Raw genomic sequence first — 25,708 nt, forward strand, 5'->3', positions numbered from 1 at the left:
ATATTAAAAATTAGTTAAGTTTTAGTATAATAGGTACATTATTATTACAAAAAAGCTACACAGTGTATGTTCTCGCTAAATTGCTCCTGTCAGGTTTGCACAAACGAAGCAGACAAGAAGGTAAGTTTGATATTTTAATAGCAGAATGGATCGGTCACAGCGTGAAAGGTGAGAAAACAAGTAGATAATCGTATGAGGCTTAACTGGATGATAACCAAGTCTCTCTCTCTCTCGCAGATGCAGATGATGAAGATACTCTGTAGACAGACTGAAGACAGGCTGAGGAAGATCGGGATCGACGGTAAGTATGCAGGTTTTGGCAAACAAACTCATGCTTACTTTCTTAGTCGAAGATAAAGATCAAAACAGGATGTTGAATTTACATGAGTATATATGCATGAGTATATTTGAGTATATTTGCATTTGGATAACAAAAAGTATGAAATCGCACTCACACAGATACACGAACATTGATTTAATTATTTTGTCTTGTCCTTTGCAGTGTTTTCCATACATTGATTTATCTGTGGCGGCCAACCACAATATCAACATTGACCGCCACAATTTCAGTGCTTTCCTGTCATGTCTTGTTTTGGTTTTGTTTCATGTTCTTGTTTCATGTCTCAGTCATGTTTCCTGTATAGTCATGTGATTCCCTGTTATAGTCATGTGATCCTGCCATGTGTTCCATTGTCTTATGTGTCATGTTCTGATTGGTTCTTTGTTTCATTGTGCACAGCACAGGTGTGTCTTGTTCAGACATTAGTCTAGTGTGTATTTAAGCCCTCATGTATGCCTTGTTACTTTGTCAAGTATTGTTTGTGTAACCACTGTATTCGTGGTTCCGTAGAGATGGGCAAATGAAGCCTCATAAGGCTTTTTTCTTAATTGTTCCGGGAAAAGATTCGAAGCATCAAGAGTGTCGAAAACAGTAATAAATTAAATGTAACAATTATATTAATACTAATTATAAAAATATCAACAGAGTTGCTTGATGCAAGTAAATGGTGGTCTAATTATTTTATGGTTTCTATGCTGTTTATATGTCAGAATATATGATCATGTAACATAGGCTATAGGCTATATATATATATATATATATATATATATATATATATATATATATATATATATATATAGGAATATATATATATATATATATATATATATATATATATATATATATATATATATATATATATAAATGTTAGTCAATGGACTTAAACTTCCAAAAACCTGTATCACTGTAAAAATTAAAGGTGCCTGGAGGAACCTTTTGGGGTTCTTCACTTTGCCACACCGGCGGAACCATCTGTAGATCCTCTAGGCACCCTTTTAAAAAGGGGTGGTTCTCTGAGGAACCACACAGGTTTCCTGAGGAACTCTTATATGAAGCACTGTGTGGAACCACTGTGGGTGCCTCCAGGAACCAAATTTCAATTTTTTTTATTTTTTTTTTTATTAAATTAATTTCATGTTGTTACTACGGTTACCATAAACTTCTATTATAATAAACAAACTGAACCAAATACAAAATATATAAAATAAGAATTGTTTATTACATATTTTAGATCCATTTTAATACATACACTTCAATGCACTTGGGGAAAAAAGCTAGTAATAGATTAATATCAATGAATACACACAAAAAAAAAATTGTATAATACATAAGTAACATGAATAATCAACCATGTGTATACAATAGGCTACACAAGAAAAGACATCTCAACAAAATGCATAGAAAACACATGTTCGATGTAATAAATCAATGTAAAAAATTAAAATTGACTAATTAAAAATGTCCATCTTCACTTAATTTTAAAACGTGTTTCAGTTCGCTTAAAGGAGAACTCCGGTCAATTTTAACATTGAGCTCATTTTTTTGTACATTTGGAGTGCTGTCAATACAGAGAACAACGACAAAAATCGGTGTTGCCTACACCGAGTTATTCTATTTTTAAAATTTGCACCCTGTTGACTTCAATGGGGCAAGTACTAAACCTGCTTTTAGCCTCTTAACATCCTTGATGTGTCATTACAAGTGCACAGAAAATGTGAGTGATTCCTTCTGAGTGAACACGAGTGAGTCTGACTGCAGTAGATGTGAAAGAAATGTATAAAAATGATGTTATTTAAGCCAGCGCAAATACCTTTGTTTACATCCTGTTTTTCGGTTGAAGTCCAAAGTAGTCGATTGCAGAGTTCACACGCATAGGTTTAATACCTATGATCACGCGCGTGAACTCGGCAATCGACTACTTTGGACTTCAACCGAAAAACAGGATGTAAACAAAGGTATTTGCGCTGGCTTAAATAACATCATTTTTATACATTTCTTTCACATCTACTGCAGTCAGACTCACTCGTGTTCACTCAGAAGGAATCACTCACATTTTCTGTACACTTGTAATGACACATCAAGGATGTTAAGAGGCTAAAAGCAGGTTTAGTACTTGCCCCATTGAAGTCAACAGGGTGCAAATTTTAAAAATAGAATAACTCGGTGTAGGCAACACCGATTTTTGTCGTTGTTCTCTGTATTGACAGCACTCCAAATGTACAAAAAAATGAGCTCAATGTTAAAATTGACCGGAGTTCTCCTTTAAGTCTGACGCTACTGTTTCCAAGTCCAAAAGCTCTCTCAGATGCCAAAAACAAATAACAGTGCTAATATACACTCATTGTGCTGTAATATTCCTGAAAATTATGATCCTAAATTTTATCTCTATACCGAAATCTCAGATGGTTTAGTTATTCAGCTATTTTGAATCATAAAATGTTGAAGTCTTGGATGCCGTGAGACTGGAGACTGTAATGTACAGTATGGCTTTTGAAAAGCTTAAATGTGTGACTTGAATCAACAGTTCCCATAAATGGTTGTTGAGTATTCTCAATATCTAGAAACAAGATAAAGGAAGTAGAAGTAGAGGCTTCGACCCGGAAACAGTATTCCTTATGTCACAACAAGCAGAAAACATTTTCCATTTTAACAGAGTTAAGGTGCAGTAAAATTATCTGTTGTTCTGTGAATGTTTACTGGTGAATTCAGTCATTTCAATAAGAATCCACACGATCAGCAATTTTGTGTGGTGCTTCATACATTACATTGCTACACTGCTGACAGTGGTCAATGGACCTTTTTGCCTGTGCAATTTCACGAAATTCAAAAATGTGACCGCACCTTTACTCACTGCAACATAAAATGCAATCAATTATAAAATCTTCACAAGGGACATGTGAGGTACTTAACGAGTTAGAAAAGTGAAAAGGTGCATCAGCTTCATTTTCTGTTTGTTTTTCCTCTTTTCTGGTGGATGGTCCAGGCACTTAAATGATTTTTAGGTCTACAGGAGGATTTTTATTCTTGTTCAAACTTCAAACTTGTATTTCAGTTTACCGAGATCCCTGCAAAGTACAAAATTTACTGTTAGTAAGGTTATTAAAGTGATAGTTGTGAAATTTAAATAATTTCCTCAGCCTTGTGACGTTCCAAACCTGTTTGACTTTCTGTCTGTGGAACCCAAAAGCAGATCTCAGGCATAATGCAACCCCTGTCACCATTCAATTTTACTGCATGAAACACAAGCAGAAAAAATTTTTGTAAATCATTCATGAAACCATTCTTATGCACACTTGTCTAGTTCAATTCAATGCAACAATTTATGTAAAAATGGTTAAGCTCCAAAAATGTCCCAGAAAAGATCCTAAATATAATCAATGAATTCACAACTCATGTGTTATGGGTTGTGTTGTAAGTCTTATGAAGCCATTTAATAGCTTTTTCCTTTTTTTGTCGAAAAAGACCAAACTTGAAGTTATAATTCAGGGTTCAAATGTCTTATATTCAAATGCATATGATTAAGGTATAGCCTATAAAAAATGCATAGCATTATTGGCTCCAAACCTGTGATATTACATGAATGTAACATGAATGAGATTTGAGAGCATGAGGGAAGAAGATTTTCAGAGAATAACTGATTAAAAAACAAGTACACAGTCAAACAATACAATTGCACACAGAGTTCATAGTAATAAAGTACTTGCATGTGGTGCAGGTAACTTACTGTAATTCAATGTTGCCACTGAAACATTGTACTGGTTGTTCTGGGGAAACAAAATAACAAAGCTGATTATTCACAACATAATATTTATTGACCAGTAAATGGCTTTAAAATGGTATTTGAGAGAATGAGGGCACCTGTAGTAAGTAAAGTTAGGCTAAACAAAAACAGACCAAACTATATTAACCTGCTTTTGTTATTCATAACAAACGCCAATGACGACAGCAGGAATCAGCTAAATTAGTTAGGCTGTATATCAGCAATTTGAAGACACAGTTGTACAGAATATGTTGAACTGAATGACTAAATCAATCTAAGACAATAAGTCAATAATTTCCATTTGTTCGTTAGATCAACGTAGTTAGCATCGCGGCTAAAACCTTCATACCAGATACTGTACAATAAACGAGTGGTAAACACTGTAAAAACGATACTTGGTTACTCACGTAACCTCGGTTCTCTCTAGAGAGGTTCTCTCGTATTGCGTAAGGAACTTACGCTACGGGAAAAGTCATCTTTTCTCGAGATACTGAAGCCAAAAAATTATCCTTAATTTTTCATAATTTGTCAACGCAGTGCAGCAGGCGGCACAGCAGAGCTAGAGCGGGCAATACTGCGTGCTCATTGGCTGCCGCGCGGCAACTGCTTAAGCCTACCAGTGAGCCCCGCGTGACGTCACGCCCAATCAGGGCACGCGCGCCCTCGCGCGTCACAGCCCGCCAGAAGGGGCGGTGTCAGAGCGTATAAAAACAGGGCTCGGAGGCTTAATTCTCTGGTTTCTGTCGAATGAAGCGACATGAGCTCGAGGCGCAAGCACGGCAGGGAACGCAATACTCGTTCCCTCTCTAGAGAGAACCGAGGTTACGTGAGTAACCAAGTATCGTTCTCTTACGAGAGGTTCTCTCGTATTGCGTAAGGAACTTACGCTACGGGAACCCTTTGTCAACGCCGTGCGCGCCATGCATCCACACACAACTCCAGGGGGAGGGGGCCCGGGGAGTGAAGAGTGGGGAGAGAGGTGGCCAGCAACGCGGGCCAACACATGTACATAAGCACCCATAGGGAGAAACAGAGCGGCGCAGCCGGTCTGTATATAAGAGCTTTCCCTGAAAGTGCGGCTCGACCAGAAGAGTCAAATCTAATATCCAGCCTGCGAAGAGCAGGGCATGAACATGATTTTAGACTGTAAGAAGTTTAGCCTGCAGGGCGGGAACTTCCAGGTTATAAAACCTAACAAATGTAGACGGGGAGGCCCAGCCTGCTGCCGTACAAATGTCATAAATGGAAATCCCACTGGACCATGCCCACGATGAGGCAACGCCTCTGGTGGAATGAGCCCGTATGCCCAGAGGGCACTGCAGGTCTTTGGACGCGTATGCTGTCGCGATAGCATCCACTATCCATCTGGATAACGTCTGTTTCGAGGCGGCGAGACCCTTGGTGCGCCCACCAAACGAAACAAAGAGCTGCTCTGAGAGCCTGAAGGCTGCAGAGCGCGTAATATAAAGCCTTAATGCCCTGACAGGGCAAAGGAGGCTATTGTCGACCTCGCTGGCTGCCGGCGGCAGGGCTGAGAGGGAGATAACCTGTGCTCTGAAAGGAGTACCCAACACTTTAGGGACATAGCCATGTCTGGGTTTGAGAATGACTAACGAGTCGTTAGGTCCAAACTCGAGACACGACGCGCTAACTGATAGCGCATGTAAGTCACCCACGCGTTTTACTGAGGCGAGGGCCAGCAGAAAAACGGTTTTGAAAGTGAGGTATTTGAGACCCACAGAGTCTAGCGGCTCGAAGGGAAAAGCTTTAAGGGCCTCCAGGACCAAAGACAGATCCCATATCGGAACCGAAGGTGGCCGCGGAGGGTTCAGCCTCCTGGCGCCTCGCAGGAAACGGGTAACGAGTTCGTTTCTTCCAAGTGCGCGGCCGCGCGCCGAGTCGGCGAACGCAGCAATCGCCGCAACATATACCTTGAGCGTGGAGGGGGACCTGCCCGCGTCCAAGAGCTCTTGGAGGAAGTTCAGAACCTGTGGAACCTCACAGGACTGAGAGTTCAAACTCTTCCCTGTACACCATTTATTAAACACTGACCATTTAGACGCATAGAGCCGCCTCGTTGAGGGGGCTCTGGACTGCAAGATCGTGTTAACTACCCCTTCTGGCAGATCAACGAATATTCGTTGATTACCCACGCATGCAGAGACCAGTGCTCTGGATGGGGATGCAGAATTGACCCTCGGGCTTGAGAGAGAAGGTCTCTCCTCACCGGAATCGGCCACGGGGCTGTGTCTGACATGTTCACCAGCTCCGGGAACCAGGGTTGGTTCTCCCAGTGCGGGGCTATGAGGAGCACTGCGCAGCGCGTTTCCCTGATCTTCGCTAATACCTGAGGCAGCATTGAGATCGGGGGGAAAGCGTACAACGGGACACTGGGCCAAGCCTGGGCCAGCGCGTCCTCGCTCTTCGAAAAGAACCTTTTGCACTGAGCGTTCTCGCTTGTGGCAAAAAGGTCCAATTTCGCTTCGCCGAAGCGGAGCCACAACGTCTGTATCGTCTGGCTGTGTAACGCCCATTCCCCTGGGGGAACATTGTCCCTGGACAGTTTGTCCGGGCCGTCGTTCAGGTGCCCGGGCACGTGCGCGGCTCTCAGCGAGCGCAGCGAGCCCTGAGCCCGGACCAAAAGGCGTTCTGTTAGAGCGCGCAGGGCTCTGGATCTGAGTCCGCCCTGGCGGTTCACGTAGGACACCACTGACATGTTGTCTGAGCGAACTAGCACGTGGTGTCCCCGCAAGTATGGGAGAAAATGCTTCAAAGCTTTCTCGACCGCTAACATCTCCAGACAGTTTATATGGAGGTTCCGCTCTGGGCCCGACCAGGGGCCGCAGATTGGTCTGCCCTCGTAAAGCGCTCCCCAACCCATGTTGGACGCGTCTGTCGAGACCACTTTGCAGTGTGAGATGGCTCCCATTGTCACTGCCTGACGGTACCATTCGGGCGCTAGCCAGGGCTGCAGGGCTGAGACACAGACCTGAGTCACGCTGACTCGAGCGCTGCCCGAAACCCACGCTCCGCGGGGTACTTTCGATTTCAGCCAGCATTGTAGCGGGCGCATACGAAGTAAACCCAGCCGTAGGACCGCTGCGGCTGATGCCATATGGCCTAACAGCCTTTGGAAACGTTTCAGAGGGAGGTATCTGCCCTTTTGGACGGATGCGGCGAGGTGTCGAACACAGCGCGCGCGCTGATCTGACAGCCTGGCAGTCATCGCCACCGAGTCCAGTTCTATTCCTAGGAAGGAAATAGACTGACTGGGGATAAGTGAGCTTTTGTCCCAGTTCACCGAAAGACCCAGGCTTTCCAGATGACTGAGAAGCGCTATCTTGTGAGAGATGAATCTCAAGAATGGCCTGTGACGGGGTATAATCTGGATTTGAAAATACGCGTCTTTCAGATCGAGAGATATAAACCAGTCCCTCGGGCGAATTAGCGCGAGGATCTGCCTGGTCGTAAGCATTTTGAACGGCCGTCTCATGAGGGCTCTGTTCAAATGTCTCAGATCTAATATGGGTCTGAGCCCGCCGTCCTTCTTGGGCACAAGGAAATAACGGCTGTAAAAGCCCGCCTCGGTCAGAGAAGGAGGAACTCTCTCTATCGCCTTTTTTCGCAGCAGCTTCGCTATCTCTGCATGCAGCAGATGGGCTGCTTCTGCGTTCACTTTCGTTTCGGTCCGGGCTAGAAAGCGCGGAGGCTGACGACTGAACTGTAGCGAATAGCCCTGTATTACCGTGTCCAGCACCCATGTCGACACACCCGGAATAGCCTTCCATGCATTCGCACTCATAGCTAGGGGTCGAATGGCCTCTGAGTCCCGTCCGTCGCATAGCGCGGGACGAGGAATCTGCAGTGGCGGGCGCGCGCTGCGCGCTGAGACAGTGCTGCGAGACGGGGACTCGCTGATAGCAGTGACCAGCCGAATTGCGCTGGGAGAGCGCGCGTGAGTGTTTACAGCAGAGTGTGAACGCGGGGGAGCGGGCACAGGACTCTTTATTAAAACACGGCCGGTGGCGGTGGCGATATCTGAACCCTGAATGTGTGAGACAGAGCGAGCAGTGTGTGGTTGTGAGCACTCGTGAGCGGGCACATTTCCTACACTTATCGCTCGAGCGGCAAGAGCGCGCTTTATGCGAGTGTGCTCTGTAGGGTACACAGGGGGATTTGTGCTTGTGTGTAGAAATGAACACTGGGTTGTGGGCATATTTACTACACTCATAACACTGTCGGCATGAGCCGAATGGCCAGATATTATGCTCATATTGTGATTTATCTGGGTCGCCGTAAAAACAGCGTTTGAGTGCAGGCGAGTGAGTCGACAGACTGGCTCGTTGGCTGCTGAAAACACTACTGCAGTAGCCTTTTTTAAGGGGACTGGCAGAGGAAGACAGATGAATTTTGACGGCGGTCCGGCCGCAGCGGGACCCGGCCGTCTTTTCCTCCCGACGAGTGCTAGGAGGACTTCGCAGGCTCGGGCTTCAGCGAGACTCGAGGCCGAGGCCCTCGCGGGGGCGGCGGCCTGCGCTGGCTGGTTGAGCGGGACCTAGGGCGGCCGCGCTGGCGCTGCTGTGTGGTCGGAGGGCGGGAAGAGCGCTGGGCAGAGCTGCGTGCAGGAGGCTCTGTGCTAGAGCGGCCTGCAGCGGAGCTCGAGCGGCGAGGCAGGAAGAGGCTCATAGCCTGTGATGCCTTCTGCACCTCCGTAAACCGGTCCACAAGGCCACTCACTGCTGGTCCGAAGAGGCCGGTGGGGGAGAGCGGGGCGTTAAGGAAGACGGACCGCTCTGATTCTCCCATATCGGCTAGCGTCAGCCACAGGTGGCGCTCTGTGACGGTGAGCGAGGCCATTGAGCGACCGATAGCTTGTGCAGCTACCTTGGTAGCGCGGAGAGAGAGATCTGTCGCGCTGCGCAGGTCGGTCAAGGTGGACTGGTCGGGGCCCTTCTCGTCCAGCTGGCGGAGGAGGTCGGCCTGAAGGACTTGAAGGACCGCCATCGTGTGCACGGCTGAGGAGGCGGAGAAGCTCGGCGTCCACACCGGTATGGGTCCTGCCAGACTCTCTTGAAGACGAGGCGGAGCGGAGTGAACCGGACCACTCTTCGCTGTCTGACGCCAGAAGAGAGCAGCTGTCCAGAAGCGCGTCCACTTCCGCTTCATCCTGAGAGGCGACGGCATCGCGGGCCGTAGCCGGCGGCTGCGCGTCGGGAAGCGGGGGAGGCGAGGGAGAGAGCGAGGCTCGCGGGAGGTGCTCCGGCGAGGGCCTGGCTCGAATCTCCGGCTCCGGTGGTCTCTGCGAGCGGCGTTTCTTCTTACGCGGCCCGGAGACAGTTGGAGCGGGTTCTGCATTGAACAAGGCGAGTCGAGCCCGCAGGGTCGACATCGGCAGTTCCTCGCAGAGTTCGCAGCCGCCCGAAGACAAGGCAACGGCTGCATGGTCACGTCCCAGGCAGAGAGCGCAGACCACGTGGCGGTCTCTGTCGCTGAGCGGAGAGCGGCATGAACCGCATGAAACTCGAGGCATTTTGAAACAAACGCCTTGCTCTTTTAGTGAGTGCTGCAAGAAAAACACACACAAAGCAAGCGAGAAAGGATATATCGCCGGATAGCTGAGCTGGCACGGCAGGCTGAAGGCGGCGAAGATTCGACCGGCTTCCTCAGGCTGTCCTAGGCTGGCTCGTTGCTGGTTTCGACGGCGACGGCTTCTCTCAGAGTGCAGCGATGCGAAGAGCTTCGCTGAAGAGACAGAAATCAGAGAATTAAGCCTCCGAGCCCTGTTTTTATACGCTCTGACGCCGCCCCTTCTGGCGGGCTGTGACGCGCGAGGGCGCGCGTGCCCTGATTGGGCGTGACGTCACGCGGGGCTCACTGGTAGGCTTAAGCAGTTGCCGCGCGGCAGCCAATGAGCATGCAGTATTGCCCGCTCTAGCTCTGCTGTGCCGCCTGCTGCACTGCGTTGACAAATTATGAAAAATTAAGGATAATTTTTTGGCTTCAGTATCTCGAGAAAAGATGACTTTTCCCGTAGCGTAAGTTCCTTACGCAATACGAGAGAACCTCTCGTAAGAGAACGTAGTAGCCTAATGTATAATAAATTGAGTTTATATATATGTGTGTTTGAATATATAGTGAGTATTTATATTTCTTTGGCGAGTTTACAAACCTTGTAACGGAGAGCCGAACAAACGGCGGAAGCTTTGATGAGGGGAGCCGTTACTTTCAAACTCGATGACGTCGATCAGCTGAGCTTTGTTGCGCGCGAGCAGCGCGAGCTGTCAAATTTAAAAAAGATATTGATCTGAATTGTTCTTTTTGCAATACATTGCCTGAAACTTTGTTTCATCTGTTTTGGCATTGCGCTCATGTTAACAAATTTTGGAAAGATTTGTCTAGATTTATAATTGATTCTTTTTCTTTATGTTTAGAAAATGTTATATTTGGTTTTAATAATAGTCCCTCAAATAAAAGGAAAGAGTACTATATTATAAATTTAATTTTAATTTTTGCTAAATTCCTTATACATAAATGTAAGTACAGTAAAACCAAACCTTTGTTTTTGGTTCTTGAAAAAGAAATGCAATTGTATACCAAAACTATCTTTCATTCCCACAATAAGAAAGCAATTAAAACAATTTTGGTTTGTGAATCCTTTGATATTTTTATGTAATGTTTAGCCTCCCCCCCTGGCTGTATGTTCTTTTGTTTTGTTTATTTGCTTATTTTTGTTTTCTCCATTTTGTATATATTGCAATTCTGACTGTACATTGACATTGTTTTGTTTGAAGTGCAATAAAAAAATAAAAAATTTAAAAAAAAGAGCAGCGCGAGCTTCACTGAAGCGACGACAGCAGAGGAATAGCAGCAGTTTCGTGACAGAATAAAACCTTTATCCTCCTGGTTCTTCTTCTTCAAATAATAATTTATGAAGAAGTAAAAAATATTATTTTATTACTATTATTTATTCAATAATAATTAATGAATTTTTATTATTAATATTATTATTATTATTTAGTGTTGTTGTTTAAGGTTTAAATTAATCAATAAAATAGGCCTATACTAAATAAATGTAAGCTACCCAGGTGAAAAAGACGTAGGCTACTGTTAAATGTATTAAAATGCATTAAAGTAGGTTATATTTGTATTGAAGGCCTACTAAAAACACACTCAAGTACATTTTTAAAAGTAGCCTACGTATTTTTCACCTGGGTATGTATACTGAATCAAACTTAAGTAATAATAGGATAATAATAATATCATTCTGGCCTCACTGAACCATTGGGTTCCTCCAGATGCTGGCTTAGAGCCCTGCATTTCAGCCCGAGCCCGACGGGCCCCGACTTTTTTACGCCCCTAGGGCCGGGCTTCGGGCCAATTTTCACGTCATAGTTAAAATGCGGGCCGGGCCTCGGGCCTTTTTTGGGTTATCCTGCTTTTTATATTTTTAGACATTAATTAAAAAAAAATGAGAAGTTGACGTTGACGATAGAAAAACAAACATAGAAAGAAATTTCGTAACCTCATAACTTATGGCGTTATTTTCCTGTCAAATGTCGAGAGCGCATTATTGTAGCGTGAAAGTAGGCTACATTAATATAATGCTCGAGCGCGAATCTCTCTGCTCGCACACGGAGTATAATGTGCCGAGCGCGAATCTCTCTGCTCGCGCGCGGGAACTGGACGTGCCCTGCACTTAAAACGTGTTTTAAATACTGGCCATTATAGCCATCAGCTAATCTTAAAATTACACTGACATATGACTGACATGACAGTCTGTCTCACGCACGCACACAGAAGGTTTCCCGTCAGCGCGACCCACACGATTCACCTCATGTGCAAATAATGGAGAATATTAAGAGAAAAATCGCGTGCGTGAGAAAAATTCGTGATAGAAGAAAGGAGGACTGGGTTAAAACCTTCCACTGTGGATGCTTAGCTATTCTTTTTCTCCATGATGCTCTGTTAGAGACTGTTCTAACTTTTCGTTTGATTGGACTTTATTTTCGTTTAACTGTTGGAAACCTCTGATGTTTTTCGTTTGATTGGACTTTGTTTTCGTTTAACTGTTGGAAACCACTGGAAAAAAAGAATGGCCATGTTCTGTGGTGCATTTTTGAGGTAAGATAATCTGCAAGTTTGTTTTTAATTAATTTAATTTAATTTGTTTATAGGCTATTGCTCATTTCGTTTGCAAGCGCTGTTGCGAGCAGCCTGAGCCTGCCTCAGTATTTAAAAAAATAATAAAAAATTGACTCACTGTGGTTTAATAAATAAACATTTATTAAACTAACTGTCTGTGTGATATGCTTGAAGTTTTTTATATCTATTGATTTTATTGTAGACAAGTAAAGTATTATAGCATTGATTTGAGAGGCTCAATTGATCAAACATGTTTTACTCGCTGTCGGCTCGGTTTGCTTGGTCGTCATTTAAAAAAAAAAATGCTCCAAACATTTGTCTAAATTAACCTAATAAAGAAATGAAAAGAAACATTAATTTACATAACTAACAAAGAAACATAACTAACAAAACTGAGCTATTTTAATGGCTGCAAATAGGGCAGGCTGCCGCTGTGTAATGAAAAAAAAAAAAAAAAACGGGCTCGGGTCGGACTCGGGCTGATAATTCTGATGAGCTGTCGGACACGGGTCGGGCTAGGGCTTGAGCGTCTCGGGCCAGGGCCGGGCTCGGGCCTAAATTTGAGGCCCGTGCAGGGCTCTATGCTGGCTTTAACATAAGAGATCCTCCAGGAACCACTTAAATGTTAAAAGATCTTCCAATAACCCTTTTATCACATTCAAGTTCCTCTATTTTCCCCCAAAGCACTTCGAGGTCTCATAGTAATGAAAAGGTGACTCCAGAACCTCTGAACTAAATACAAAGTGCTTAAAGGATCCCATAAGTTCCAGCAAGAACCTCAAATATTGTCAATGCTCCTCCAGTAACCCTACTATAGGAGAAAGAGCTTTGAGGCACTTAAATTACATTTTTAAGTTCCTTGAGTATCCGACAGGATATTTGAGGCTCCTTTAGTTTTTACAGTGAGAGTAGTGGTTTGGGTTCAAACATTCCGACATGCAAAGTGAAGCATTCACATGACTGGAAAGAAAGTGAGGCTTCGTTTTTCATTGGTCACATGTTTCTCTGAAAGTAATACGCGCTCCGGCACTGAGCTTCATGAGAAATTGCGCTGCGTTCTCGATACGCGCTTTGAAGCTTGTGTGTCAAATGTAACATCACTAGTGTTCCGTGTTCCGTGTTCATTTTGAATAAACTGCATTTGGGTTCTCCAATCTTGCCTCCAGTGGATGCGATTACATTCCCATTCATTAACTAGGCAGTGGCGGCCGGAAAATATATTTAAACTTCTCATAATAATTGTTTTGCACAATTGCTGTCAAACAAACTAAAATTGAAAGCGCGATAAGGCTTTATGTCCTTATCAAAAAACTGCCTGTTTGCGCTGCACAAATAGAAGTGCGCACTTCACTGATGTGATGAGCACCTGATCTGCTCCGCGTCTCAGTTCACAGTGAATGAATGCAGTGAACTCCATCTGTGCATGTGAGTTTAGCGTGCGTTTAGGAATGCTGTTACGCATTATTTTCACATTTACATATTTGACGATTACAGTATTTTACTTGATTTGAAATGAGACGTGTTTGTAAACTTGTTTTCAGCCAAAATAAAAGCTTACGGGTTTATCTCTTGCATGAATAGAAATTAGGACAAAACCAATCATGAAAGTTTAATTTATTTTTCAGTGCATTTGTTTTACAATATATGGCTATTACTGTCATAAGGATAATAGTGGTAGTAGTAGTAGTATGTAGTGTAATGTAGACTGAGACACTATATCACAACTAAAAAGAGGTTTGAGTCCCTTTTACAGTTCAGGTACAAGTAAATTTGCTCACTGAATATGGGTTGGAGCTCTTAATTTCTTTTTAACTTTCAAAGTGCACCAGAGTTATACATTTTCTTCCAGGGGGTGCGTGCCCCGGGACAGGTCAGCATTGACAAATATTGTGTTGTAAATATAATTCAGAGTTGATGCAATTACAGACCAGTACTCCTGTTATTTTGTTTATCAGTCCAATATCAAACTGCACGGTTTACCCATGCATAATTTATTAAATCTACAGGTTGTTGTCCTATCTTTATAACAAGTGCTGGTCCTCTCATGCCATTTGCACATATATGCTTTAACAAAGGAACCATTTATTTGTCCATGTGACTAGTTACTGGTGATTGTGAAAGCAAGTGGAAGGGTTTGGGTGTATCCTGCTCTGATCATATATCTGATTTTTAGGTGTATACTCTCACAAGCTTTGATACTTCGAGTTGCATCTTTCAGAGACTTCTTGCTCAGAAAAAAATTGGTAAGAATGAGAAATGTATATCGTCCTGCATCAATTTTTTTTTTTTTTTTTTTTTTTTTACATATATAAAACACATTTTCTAATGATTAAATTTAATATAATTTATGTGTATTCTGTTACTATATAGGTCCCTCCACTAATTCTCTAACTGAATGTATGAAACTTTCTTCAAATACCATTAGAACCCCTTTGTGAAGGAACCAACTGTGCTTCAAGCATTTGATCTGTAAGCATAAAGGTAAGAGTTTGTCTCTGATGAGATATCTACACATTTGTACTTGTGTTAAATACATCAATAATGTCAAGATATTCCAATCATGAGGCTTATGTTTGTATTCCAACACATTTTTAGATGTCATCTGCCAATTACTTTGACATAACAGACGAGCTGATGAAGCTCCAAGAAATGATTTCTACAAAAGATATTCTATCAGCGACAAACACAATCAAAGAATTCCTCAAAAAGCAGGATCTTGTAGAACTTAAAGGGTCATTTCACCCGTGGAGACATGAATGTGTATTGAAAGTGGGTCATTTATGTAGAAGAAATGTGAAATTATTTTTGAATTTGGAGCTTTCTAGACTGAGAAAAGCCAGAAAATGTATTTTTGGCTTATGTGGATGAAAGACAACAACTCCCAGAATGCACTTGCTTCGCTGCCCTACAAGGCCACTCCCAAGCCACGCCTACCGGTAAGACAGCGCTGAGCGCAGTTGAAAACAAAAACATCAAGGCAAGGCTAGGCTACGAGTGAGTCTCCGTGACGAGTTTGCCCAAAATGTCCGGGATTCGGCTTTTGCGTTCTACAGTCGCCATTCATCATGTTTACTGTGGCGAGCAGGACGAGGCTGAGGGGCGCGGGAGAACGGCGCGAGGCCGGTGGCGTGATTACTGACGACCGACACCTGTGAGGCACTGTTCTCGTATCTCGCACGGAGGAGCAGGTATTTTCTTAGCAATGGTAAAACACACATCAACCGATCACGCCACCGGCCTCGCGTCTTTCAACCGATCACGCCACCGGCCTCGCGTCTTTCTCCCGCGGCGCTAGCCTCGTCCTGCTCCCTGTATTACTGTGATTACTGATGAGCGCGCCTGTGAGATGCACCGGTCTCATGGGCTATCTCTCACGGAGGTGCGGGTATTTTCTTAGCAATGTTAAAACGCAAATCAACCGATCACTTGTTTAGCATTCATGTAAACATTCCATTCAGATTCACCAATCGGGGTGAATTCAGTTAGATTGAAACAAAAGGTGAGCATGTAAACAATGGATGGCGACCGCAGAAAGCAAAAGCTGAATCCCGGACATTTTTGTCGATCTCGACGGCCGGACATGTCCGGGAAATAGAGTATGGTAACCCCTACTACTCAGCTTTCTTCGTCCCTGTTTTCTGCAGGTTTCTGCCGTTGAAATCAAACGCACTCGCACTGATCTGTGATAGGTCTGTTAGCGCATTAGGTCCAACCCCCTATGGGCGGGTTTGAAAGGGTGGATCTAGTGCTTGTAGTCTTAACAGAAATCCCCCCCTCTTACACTTCCTCCTACAATGACGCAAAATGACGATTTTTGCGTCATTGTAGGAGGAAGTGTAAAGAGGTAAATACAGATTTCTCTCGTCTCGGGGGAAAATGAAAAAATGTTGCATGACCATTCAATAGTATGACTGGGTTTCTAACAATGCAAAGCTTAATGCAAATGGGTGGAGTGTCAGTGTTCCTTTAACATTGGTGTGACGGGAGAGTCAGGTTCTGGAAAGTCCACGTTTGTCAATGCATTCAGGGGTTTAGGGGATGAAGAAGACGGCTCTGCCAAAACAGGTGTAGTGGAAACCACTACAGAACCAGAGGTTTACCTTCACCCTAAATACAACAATGTGAAAGTGTGGGATCTTCCTGGCATTGGAACACCAAACTTCAAAGCCGACGAGTATCTTAAACTGGTTCAGTTTGAACGCTATGATTTTTTCATCATCATTGCTTCAGATCGGTTCAGAGAATGCCACACTCAGCTGGCCAAAGAGATCATGAAAATGGGGAAAAGGTTTTATTTTATTCGCTCCAAAGTTGACTTAAGCATTGATGCTGAAAAGAGGAAGAAAAACTTTGACCAGAAAAAGACACTGGATACCATACGGAAGGACTGTGAAAACGGTTAGTTTATTCAGTTAATGATATGGCAATGTTTTGACAAACAGAGCAATAAAAAAAAATCAGGTTGTCAATAACATTATATATATCTTTGGTAAAACAGATATTAACATGCATGTAATTATTGATAAATATTGTCCATGAATAATACAATATTCCTTTAATTATGATTACATCACTCATAATACCTTTATTTTATACCTTTTTACAGGTCTGCGAAAGATCCTGTCGTGTTCCTGATCTCTGGATGGGAGCTCGACAAGTATGATATAAATCAGCTGCAGGAGAGGATGGAGAAAGAGCTTCCACAGCATAAGAGACGTGTGCTGATGTTGGCTGTGCCGAATATTACACTGGAGATTAATGAGAAAAAGAAGAAATCTCTAGAGGAAAACATTTCAAGAGTAGCCTTGCTGTCTGTTTGTCTGGCTGGATTTCCTGTACCTGGTCTTTCGATTGCTGCAGATTTAGCCATCATAGCATCTGAGATAGAGAAGTACTGCAAAGTCTTTGGTCTTGATAAGCAATCTTTGGAGAAGCTCTGTGAAAGGTCTGGAAAGAGTATAGAGAGTCTGATGAAGTCAGTTTGGCATAAAGGAATATGTACAGGTTCATTCTTATCTATACTAACAGATGTATCCTTGCAGGTAACAGAAGATGCTGTTGAGTCTGTTGTTAGGTATGTGCCCTTTTTAGGCTCTTTAACGGCAGGAGGAATGTCCTATTGGGCTGTATCAGCAATGCTGAAGAGAGCTCTGAATGACATAGCAGAAGATGCCAGGAATGTGCTAATGGCTTTACTGGTGACTGAAGTGTAATTAGACAGATTTAACATACCAGCATATTTAACCAGTGGTTTCAAAGTTTGTAATATTCTGCATACTTACAAGTTAATTCTTTCGGAAAGTACATACTAGTTCATAAATACAAAGTTCTGGCATGAAACTCTAGATGGTGCAGGCTAAAAGGTTTTTTTACTCACCTGTTCATAATCACATCATTATCTATAGGGCACAGCTGATTGGTTCTTGCTGTATCAGTAGCCAATGAGTTCACTGCTCAACCTTCTGCTCTATATAGCATTTGCCTTAGCAGTGCAGCGCGCTTCAGAAAACCTCCACCTTCCCCAGCTCCACCTGTATAGATCTGCTACGGGTAATTCATGTGCTATATTGTTCAGCAGCAGCATGTCTCACTTGCTCACAGCAGCGTGTCGTGTATGTATTGGCAGTAGCAAGTCCCGTACTTGCTCTGCCGCAGCAGCAGCAGCAAAAAAAAGCAGCAGCAGCGTAGCAGATCTATTCCACCAATACCAAACATACAACATTGTCATACCCATTACCATGCCAATCACTCTGAGAGTTGTCATGACAGAAATATAATTATATTTATGTTATATTGATTGTTATTTTAAACAGGGGCGTGTCTAGAGGGGGGGCACGGGGTGGCACCGGCCCCCCCTGGAATATGATTGGCCCCCCCTGGTGCCCCCCCCCCCCCCCCCCAACATCATTGGGCTAGATTTACTGTCAACATGACAATGCCCAACGCCATTGGATCAGAGCGCTGTCAATCACTGCTTGATTTGCCATTCGCAAAGCAGAATCTCTGGTCCGCGTTTTTCAAACAGGAGTCAGGAGAAGGACACCTCGACATGTCACTGTTTATGGTATACACACTCAATTACAGTATATTATATTGGTAATTTCGTTGACGAAAAATGTTCGCCATTATTTTCGTCAACGACATTTTTTCACAGACGAACACGAGACGATAACTATATCAAAAACAGTTTTAAATGACGACAACTATAACGAAAATGTATTGACATTTTCGTCAACGAATAAAAAATAGACGAAAATGTTAGGGAGGGACGATTGGGGAAGAGATCCAGTCAGAACAATTTGCGTTTGTGGTAGATGCGCACATTTGAATTGTAACGTGCTGATCTACCCAGCGGCACACGAGTTGGAATGCGCTTGATGCTGCATGTCTCACAAATCGTTCAAAAATGTAAACGTCTGGGAGAAAGAGAAGGGCAGACATATGGACAGATCTGAATAAGAGTGACGACGCGAAAGAGAGCTTTATTCGGTATGTTTTTCTGTGCGAACACACACACGCGACCCGAAGAGTGCAGCCCTGCAGACAGCTAAGCGCGCTTCGCGCAAAGGACTGAATTGAGCTCTCTTTCGCGTCTGAATGGACAAATACACACAACATGTCAGTTTTTGAGAGTATTCACGTAAACACAGTCGGTTATGTCTTTACAGAACGTACAGTTGTGAGAATATCGGATGTGCATTAGCAGTGCAATTGGATCTGCACACTCGGTCTTAAAGTGACAGTGCGTAATAAACCTAAATGCCTTCTGTACACTTAATATTGTTCAAACAACAAAATAAAAAGAGAAAAGCATCCACTGCTCTTTACAGTTTTTTTCAGTCGCTAACAAGCGTTTGTCCAACCAGTGTTCACATTTTCAAAACTCTAAACACAATTAGCACAGCATCAGTCTTTTGTGGCCATACCATTCACATATTTCTTGTATTTTTCACACAATATGCAGTCAGTGAACACATTTCCATAATGCTTAAATTTTCTTAACAGACAAGCTATACCTCCCAACAAAATTATAGAGTGTTTTTGTAGTATTTACAAATGTTAACACACAACATCCCACAACAGCAAAAACAATATTCCAAACCTTAGATACAGTATGGACTGCATTTATTTACCATTTACATGAAACTTTTACCATTTTTGTAAATTTCATGATTTTAGCAAAATGTGATTTTGATTGCTAGCAAAATGTGTTGCTTTTGAACAATGTCATGAAGAAACAAGCTTTTCGAGTCCATATGCATCTTCCTGTAATGATGCTGAAAATCCAGCTTTTCATCACAGGAATACTGTAAATTACATTTTACACATGACATACATATTTTTAAAAAGAAATCAGTTATTTCAAATTGTACTAATATTTTACAATATGAAAGTTTTTTTTTAAAAAACTCTGCTTCTGCAATGATATCAGTTCAAAAACAATATATCAGTGAGAGAGTCAAGGAGCTACAACGACAATATGTCCAGATATAGTGTACTGTATATTCAATTCAATGTCCAGTTCTATAAGCTTTGCACTTTGCAAGTAGGTAACCTACACAGTAATATGTTACAGTACAGTATAGTATACAGTGATGATATGATTTACATAAACTTTGTTTTGAGAGTTATGGAATTGGAGGCCAACCAGGCCCCTCATGAATTCATATACATAGATGAGGCAGGATTCAATCTGGCCAAAAGGCGTCGACCTGGACAAAATGTAATGTTTTTGCTGTTGTTTTTTTGTTCAGAATGCTCTTGTGTGTTTCATGGATATTTTTCTACTGTACCTCCTGTAGTAAACAGTAAAGGAATAAAAACTGATTTGCTTTTTACTGGAATGTTTATGAATGTGAACAGTACTGTACATGTGGACATACAGTTCCCAACCAAGAAGTTTAGTGTAAAACGGTGGATTGCATGTTTTGCATGCAGATACCTGTAAAACTGAAACATAAAAGTCTATGCAGTTTTAGTAATGTCAACAATAGCCAGTATTTTGAAACCTGGTGTACTTTGATTGACTGCATGTACCTTGTGAAGTGAAAACAAGTGTTATTCTTTGACAGAATAATTTCATTTTGAGTCAGATTTCCAGTGTTTTGGTAAAGTTAGTGTGTGCACAGAGAAACATGTGTTCTGTTTTGAAATGAAGAGTTAGTGTATATTTAACAAAATGTGTTTTTGAGAAGACAATTAACCATTTGGCCAATTGTGTTTTGTAGGTGTGAGTCTGTGTTAAGAGTTTAGAAAAATTATCTGAAGTATGGGTAAGCGCTTGTTAGCGATTGAAAAAAACTGTAATAATAGCTTTAATAAAGATTAATTATATTTAATTCATACAAATAAATATATCTGCTTGAAAGAATAAACAATGTAAGTAAAGACTGTAATCATTAATTGAAAAAAAAAGACTGTTCTACTTTAGAAGTTTTTCCAGTTGAATTTTCTGATTTCCCATGGGCCCCCCCTCACTGGTTCTTGGTCCCCCTGTGCCCCCCCATTTATAAAATCCTAGAATCGCCCCTGCCGCCAGGGCCTTACGCTGATTTTCTAAAAGAATTTGCAGATTTTCTCTCAGACCTATTGGTCAATGTCGATAAAGCATTAATTGTTGGAGATTTTAACATACACGTAGATAATCAAAATGATGCGTTAGGGCAGCCATTCCCAAACTGTGGTCCGCGGACCACTAGTGGTCCGTGAGGGTACTGCAGGTGGTCCGTGGAAAGGCAAAATAAAATATAAAGTAATATTTTTTTTAACCTTAATTTTACCAGGAAATTCCCATAAAAAAAAAAAAGTAAAAAGAATATGTAGGCCTATATTGATATAACATTTTAATTAAATTGTCAAGTTATTGTGTGATTACTAAAATAGCCTAGTGGTGTTCGGCCGTGACATTCAAGTTCGTGCCGTTAGAACCACAACATTGGTTCGGTGGATAGCAACAGGTTCTCTGAAGAGAAAAGGGCAGAGGCAAATATTATCTCATTATCACATCACACGCATAGCCTTTAATGGTACGTTCACACCGGACGAAATTTCGCTTCAAACTTTTGTTTTGACGCGGGAATTGTATGGAATTAATTTTGTTCCAATAATAATGAACGTAACTTTTCAAGAAACTAATTAAAATATAAATTGAAACTGAATAAAATATCTTTGAAACTGAAAAAGAATAAATCGCAGGCAAATTTTTTGACTTCGTTTTTAATACACTGCATGTTTTGCTAACTATTTCTCATATTGCGTTCGCTGATCTGAACTTACAAATGCGCTTCCAGAGTTTTCATTTACGCTTCTGAAGTTTTCGTTTACGCTCCCAGAGTTTTCGTTTGCTGTTCTGAAACATTTCTCTCGTGGGGGCGGGGCTAGTAGCAGTGCGTTCTCATTGGCTACTGAGGTTTTTATTGACAGCTTCTTGACCAGGAAGTGAAGACGTCAGTGCTGTGTTTATGTGTGGATTTGAGCGTCTTAAGCACAGCTTTCTATTTCATTTTAATGATATTAAAGGAGAACTCCGGTCAGTTTTAACATTGAGCTCATTTTTTTGTACATTTGGAGTGCTGTCAATACAGAGAACAACGACAAAAATCGGTGTTGCCTACACCGAGTTATTCTATTTTTAAAATTTGCACCCTGTTGACTTCAATGGGGCAAGTACTAAACCTGCTTTTAGCCTCTTAACATCCTTGATGTGTCATTACAAGTGCACAGAAAATGTGAGTGATTCCTTCTGAGTGAACACGAGTGAGTCTGACTGCAGTAGATGTGAAAGAAATGTATAAAAATGATGTTATTTAAGCCAGCGCAAATACCTTTGTTTACATCCTGTTTTTCGGTTGAAGTCCAAAGTAGTCGATTGCCGAGTTCACGCGCGTGATCATAGGTATTAAACCTATGCGTGTGAACTCTGCAATCGACTACTTTGGACTTCAACCGAAAAACAGGATGTAAACAAAGGTATTTGCGCTGGCTTAAATAACATCATTTTTATACATTTCTTTCACATCTACTGCAGTCAGACTCACTCGTGTTCACTCAGAAGGAATCACTCACATTTTCTGTGCACTTGTAATGACACATCAAGGATGTTAAGAGGCTAAAAGCAGGTTTAGTACTTGCCCCATTGAAGTCAACAGGGTGCAAATTTTAAAAATAGAATAACTCGGTGTAGGCAACACCGATTTTTGTCGTTTTTCTCTGTATTGACAGCACTCCAAATGTACAAAAAAATGAGCTCAATGTTAAAATTGACCGGAGGTTTGTTTTTTAATTTTATCTGTATTTACCTGCTGCTGCTACTTCTTTGTAGTGATGGCCAGATCGAGGCCTCGTGAAGCAATGAAACAGTTGAACCAAATGTGCCATATTGTTTCGAGGCTTCGAATCAATCCGACACCCGTCTCAACGGTGACACCTAGTGGTCACTTGCAGGTGTTGATCTAAAACAACCTTGACAAGCCATTAAAAAAATGTGTTGTTTTTTTATTATTGTATTTTTCTAATATGTGAAGCTTGTAACCTATAGGCTCCTCACTGTGCATAATGTTATTTTGGTCCTGCAAAATGAATATTAATAAAAGAAATCAAGCCACAATGTCTCACTTTTTTTAGAGATTTTTTTTCAAAAATATTATTTCTCTGCTGTGGAAGGACTTAGCCTACTTCTTTTTTTACAGATAATTTCTCCACCCTTTGAAAAAATTCTCTCACAAGGGACACTTGTTGCTGGCATGCAAAGATATTTTTTAGCTAGGACATACAAATGAGGAAAGATTACTGCTCTCTCTTTCCAGTAAGTTAGTGGATCATGAGTTCTGGGCAAATATGCATTGCTGATGTATTTTTTCACTTCCACTGTGGCATCAGCTGTAGCATTGTGTGTCTCATATGTAGACCTATAAAATGTATATTCACACAATATTATATTATATTATATTATATTATATTATATTATATTCACATTGAAGCTATTTTTAACATGATTGGCAGTTGTGATTGGGACATTAGATTGTAGGGCATAGGGCTATGGACTTTCTAAACAGTGTCCCAAAAGTTTGTAATTATATTTCAATTATAATTATATTTCAAACAGTGCATTGCTTAGATGGCCCAGCAGTGTCAGTTGCAGGCCTTGGGTAATGATACCATCCTCTGCACCCTGCACAATGGCAGGATGAGTGCTCCTCAAATGGCGCATCATGGATGATGTATTGTTGCAGTAGGCTAGCTGCCGATCACAATACACACATCTCACTTTATTTGGGGTTTCTAAACGGAAATGCTCCCACACCACAGATGTACGGCATCTCTATACTGCGGAGCCTCCATTTTATCTATCTAACCAAATCTATCTATCTGTATCTATCTATATGAATCTATCTATGTATCTAGATATGTATCTATAATCTATCTATGTATCTAGATATGTACCTAGATATAATCTATGTATCTATATGTATCTACCTATAAAATCTATCTAGATATTTATATATGTAGCCTATCTATAATCTATCTGTATCTATCTATTAATCTAGCTGTCTATATTTATATTTATGTATTAATGTGTCACTATATAGCCTACTCTGTCAGTCTCTAGCCTATCAGTCAATGTGTTGTGTAAATTTAAATGTAAGCCTAAATAGCCTAACTAATCAAATCTCACTATGTCACTATATAATAAAATCCGCTATCTCAAAATCAAACTCCCAAACAAAAACCCACGAGGTCAATATGCGTTGATTTCACTTTTATACAGATGTGCGATTGTGTGGTCTGTTCCCGACCGTGTCAATCAAACGCTGATTCGGCGGACCACACCTGATGAAACACTTAGTGAAACACTTCGAGGCTTCGTTTGGTCATAGTCACGTGACATGGGTGTTTCGAATCACGCTTCGGATCAGTGTTTCGAAACATCTGCGCTTCGGGATCTCGCAAAGCTTCGGAACGACTGTTTCGTGTCAGCCATCCTTACTACTTTGTCGACAGAAGCTTTTAGGAGCACAAGAGATCTATTCAGTCTATTCAGGTGTAATTGTACATTAAAGTACTGTATAATACTTAAAATATTGTATAGTGTCCAATGTTTTCGGAGAATATTTGTTTATTCCTGATGATTCTTTTGCATGTTAAGGTGATGATACACAGGGCAACTTTTTGAGCAATATTGCTGGGCAACGTTGCTGTCAACGGGCAACCAGATGAGACACAGGGCCCACGACCCATCTAAATTATCCAGATAGCAATTTATTGCCCATTTTCAATGGGAAAGTGCCCAAGCAACAATCACTCGGCAAGATTGCCCAGCAACATTGCTCAAAAAGTTGCCCTGTGTATCATCACCTTTAGGCTCTGATTAGGTTCAGCTGTTACAATTTAAAGAGAATACTAGTAAACATGTTTGATATATTCAGCCGTCAAGAAAGTCAAACCTCAACCAGGTAATCAAGGTTGGCAACCATGGCCATCACACTACTCACTGTTAGCATGATATACATTTACACCATCAAAATTAATTGTCACTTAAATAAGAGGAATTTAAACAATATGAAAATTACACTCGTGGCCTGCTGTCAGATGATACAAACCTCAAAGGGCATTTCATTACATATGTCACCCAAAGAATGTTCTTGTTGCCATTTTTTTTTAAATTGATAATTGTATTTAGTTATTTCATTTAATTAATACTATCTTCTAAGATTTAAAATTGTAAATATATTTTAACAATCATCAACCATTTCAATTGTGACTTATACAACCAGTTAAATTAATGTAATTGAAAATATGAATTCAATTAAATTTACATTCTTTATTATCACCAAAGCATATACACAAGTATCAGAGTGAAGGTCTTGGATGCAATTATGTTGTGACAGGAAAGACCAGAATTCACAAAACATTAACTGCATACTATACATGTAATGCACAGTATTCTCATGATACATTACTATACAAAATGAAAAATTACAAATACAGAATACATTTTAAAAATTCATATACATTTTAAATGTTGCAATGATTCTTTGAACCGTTCCCGTTGCAGTTCAAGTAACAAAGCAGTGACTGGACACAAGCAGTACAAGGATAGTCCACCCAAAAAAATAGAATTCTCTCATCATTTACGCTCCTTCATGCCATCCCAGATGTATATGACTTTCTTCTTCACATAAACATAGACAAAGATTTTTAAGGAAATAATCCATCTCTGTGAGTCCATAATACAAGTGGATTGTAACCCATGTACGTAAGACAGTTGGTCGGAAGTGATTTTTCGCATGGATTACCGTCACGCTCACTGTGTGTGGTTTTTAAAGCGTCTTTAGGACTCGCAGAGATGGATTACTTTCCTTACAATCTTGATTCGTGTTTATCTGTAGAAAGAAAGTAAAATGCATCTGGGACAGCATGAGGGTGAGTAAAATAAGAGAGAATTTTATTTTTGGGTGAACTATCCC

At 41.5% G+C, this 25,708-nt stretch overlaps 1 protein-coding gene and 1 pseudogene across 3 annotated transcripts in view; both read left to right on the forward strand.

Annotated features, from left to right (window-relative positions):
- Window positions 1-235: 235 nt before the first annotated feature.
- LOC307162554 (uncharacterized protein) overlaps window positions 236-25,708 on the forward strand; it is a 46,460-nt gene continuing 20,987 nt past the window's right edge. Inside the window, exon 1 of one of the 2 annotated variants that reach the window (XM_079877950.1) lies at window positions 236-301. The gene's annotated coding sequence lies outside the window, so the exon portion shown is untranslated. The remainder of the gene's footprint in view (window positions 302-25,708) is intronic. The other variant, XM_079877953.1, reaches the window with a different exon arrangement.
- Window positions 14,838-17,455, forward strand: LOC307163317 (interferon-inducible GTPase 5-like; annotated as a pseudogene). The gene is made up of 3 exons: window positions 14,838-14,960; window positions 16,202-16,644; window positions 16,849-17,455. The product of its transcript is annotated as an interferon-inducible GTPase 5-like (transcript).

The sequence above is a fragment of the Squalius cephalus genome, assembly GCF_949319135.1.
Source record: "Squalius cephalus genome assembly, chromosome: 8".
NCBI lineage: Eukaryota > Metazoa > Chordata > Actinopteri > Cypriniformes > Leuciscidae > Squalius > Squalius cephalus.